Source organism: Petaurus breviceps, unplaced genomic scaffold (genome assembly GCF_028583685.1).
Source record: "Petaurus breviceps papuanus isolate PSGF00001 unplaced genomic scaffold, PetGlider_PUasm1.0 118, whole genome shotgun sequence".
NCBI classification, from domain to species: domain Eukaryota; kingdom Metazoa; phylum Chordata; class Mammalia; order Diprotodontia; family Petauridae; genus Petaurus; species Petaurus breviceps.
Window position 1 is genome coordinate 27,097,283 of NW_027185616.1, and position 3,169 is coordinate 27,100,451.

The 3,169-nt window shown below is 47.4% G+C and overlaps 1 long non-coding RNA gene across 1 annotated transcript in view; it reads right to left on the reverse strand.

Moving 5' to 3' along the window:
* LOC138160761 (uncharacterized) overlaps positions 1-2,540 on the reverse strand; it is a 52,329-nt gene extending 49,789 nt beyond the window's left edge. The window contains exon 1 of the long non-coding RNA XR_011168207.1: positions 994-2,540. This is a non-coding gene — a long non-coding RNA (uncharacterized lncRNA). The remainder of the gene's footprint in view (positions 1-993) is intronic.
* Positions 2,541-3,169: the final 629 nt, after the last annotated feature.

The window sequence follows — 3,169 nt, forward strand, 5'->3', positions numbered from 1 at the left end:
CCCTTAAATTAACAACACATGTTGTAGTTTTAGCCTGTGGTAAAATTTTAACACTAGTTGCAAACTAGAGAAAAATCAGAGGAACTTGCTAGAGAGTCCCACCATTTCGCTCATGACAGGTCACAGAAGAATAGACATATGAGAACGATGGCAGTGGAAAACTGTTGCTGGGCAATTCCAATACCATTATTTTAGGCCTTGATTTTTTTTTTCTTTATTAGTCATGTAACCACTGGGAGAATATTAAAACTTTGCTAAAATACCTAATTCAGGATCTATGAAAAAGTTTAATTTCTGTCTCCAAAGTATTAAAAACACAATTTTCTTTCTTTTTAAAAGTGTAGTTTTTTTTCCCCCTGTCCCATTTCCTGTGATTATTTAATTGATGCATGTATGTATGTATGCATGTATATATGTATATATTCCCTCAGGAATGGGTCACAAACCAAACTCAAGAAAATTTGTTATTTCAAAGTGCAAACAGTTTCCTTTAGTGAGAGGGTTCAAATCCTACTCCACCGAAATCATGATCGTGACCCTTCTCAACCCTAATGTTTTTTTTTTTTTTTTTTAAAGAGAGTTCTGGGTAAAGGGACAAAGGAATCTGTGTATCTCTTGAAGCTATGCACACAAAATAAAGGTGTGAAGGAAAGGAAGGGGCTATGGCCTAGTCAGAGTATTATTGAAAATATGATGATGACTACCTCAATCAAAAAGCATCATGATACAGGGAGAAGTGTCAGTGTTAGTATGACTTTACCATGAAGCAAGGAGTGGAGAGGAAAAGAGAGAGAGGCAGAGAGAAAAACAGACACACAGAGACACAGGGATAGAGACAGAGAGATAAGAGACATAGAGAAAGGACGTAGAAAGACAAACACACACAGACAGAGACACAAAGACGGAGAGTGCCCCACTGCGCGCACGCCCTACGGCCCGGGAGGATCCGCAGCTTGGCGCCCTGGGGCTCCCATCCTGCTTACCCCCTCTTACCTGCTCCAGTCTCTTGGGGGCGGAGGGGGTGGGGGGCGTGAAGCTGACGAGCAGAGCAGTCCCACTTGCCCAGAGTGGGGTGGGGGGAGGGGCTGGTGCTAGGTACAGGGAAACGACCCTGCCGCGGCTCCCCGGTAATCTTCTCCTTCAGCCGCTCCATCTAGACCCTGGCCAGCGGGCAGGGAAGGCATCCTTTCCTCTGCAGCACAGCTCGCTCCGGGCCGCTCCTTTCTCCAGTCAGCGCCAGCCGGCAGAGAGCAGCGTCAGACCTGCTCCCTGCATCCCCTCTCCCAGATGATGCTCAGTCCCCCAGTCCTTTTTCTGCAGCCGCCCCTGGCAGCCCGTTTGGCTCTCGGTTTGTTGGTTCTTGCACCTTTTGCACTTGAATACCTGGGCTTGCTACTGCTGCAGAGAGGAAGAAGAGAGCCGGGTATCTGGAGTGCCTTACTGCCGGCTCCCCCAAGGGCCAGCCGACCTCAAGTTGGATCCTTGGTGTGGCGGTGCCTGCAGCAACAGCCGAAGTTGGTCCCTAAGAGTCCTCCTGGGAAGGCCCGGACTGCGGCGGGGAACGAGAAGGTGGGAATGTGGGGGGTGTGTGTGTGTGTGTGTGTGTGTGTGTGTGTGTGTGTGTGTGTGTATGTGTATGTTGTCTCCCGAGGATGGAGTGGAGAGAGGAAGCGACTCGCCTGCAGAAAGAGGCGGGCTAGCCAGAAAAGGACAGTCACCCTACCTCTGCCGCCTCATCCACACCTGCTGCTGCTGCCTGAGCCTCCAGCACCGCGGCCCCCGCCACGGAGTGCCACTACGGTCTCCGCAGCTCCTCCTCTGGCTCCTCCTTCCCAGGCCACAGGAGGTAGAGGCGGGGAGAGAGGGAGAGCGAGCTGCAAGGAGCTGCCTTGGCCCCGAAATTGGGGAACTGCGCTGAGAACTGATTCTTCTCCTCCTCCCGGGCCAGGGAGGGACACAGGTCCAGCAGAGCTTGCGGAAAGCCTGCAGGAGAGGGAGGCGCGCCTGAGCTGGCACAGGGGGTGTTCGACACTGGAGCCCGACAGGGAACTGCTGCAGTGGTGCCCCATTCCCAGTGGACGGGACTCGGTTTTCTTTGGACTGAAATGCCGCGTGAATAAGTTGGGGGAAAGGTGGGGCGGTGGGAGCGGAAGAAATCTTAGATAAACGCATGAAGCCTTAGGCCCAGAGACAGGTCTACCTGTGTGAGGCTCACTCATGCCGTTACTGGGTAGATGGTGAATCCAAGGAACTTCTATTACTGGGCAGAGTGGTGGTGGTGATGCCATGATTGTCCACGTTGGGGCAGCATCTTTTCCGCCTCCGGGAGCAGGGATATCTATTGATGATCATTTTTAAAAATCTGCTCCGGAATCTGTCCAGCCCACTCACAACTTATTCTTTGCTTAGATCTGGGGTTTGCTTCCTGGTGCTTTAGTTTCGTTTTTATTGCCCTTCTCTTTGATCCCTTCTTATCTTAGGAAAGGAGGGAATTAAAAAAAAAAAAAAACTGATGGTGGAACCTTACTTTGACTAGCAAAATGTCACCTGAATGTTGCCAATTCAAACAACATAGTTGGATCTAAGTGGTGTCTAGTGGTGCTAATCTAATACCAGTTCATAGGTTCGTAGATTTAGAGCTGGAAGGAACCACAGAGGCTATCCATCTCATTTTACAGATGAGATAACAGTCCAGGAGGATTGTGACTTGGCGAAAAGTCACAATCAAAGAAGAGCTTTGAGGCCAAGTCCTATGACTCCCAAACTTCTATCCTTCTTCCTAATTTATAACAAAAAATTCATTATATGTTTTTCATATTCATTTCTTTAAAAATTTGAACTCCAAATTCTCTCCTTCCTTCCTGCTCGTCCTCCACCTATGGAAAGGCAAAGATTGCTGTATCAATTGTATATGTGAAATCATGCAAAACATTTCCATATTAGCTATGTTGTATTTTCTTTGTTTGCTTTTCTTCCATTTTCCTTCTTTCTTTCCTTTCTTCCATTTTCCTTCTTTTCTTCCATTTTCTTTCTTTCCTTCTATTTGATTTTTTCTTCTTTCTACTGTTTTATTTCTTTTTTATATTTTATTTTTATTCTGAACTTAAACATCCCAAAATGACATTTTCATATGTACATTAGAACACAAAGAAGGTTCTTACATGAAGCC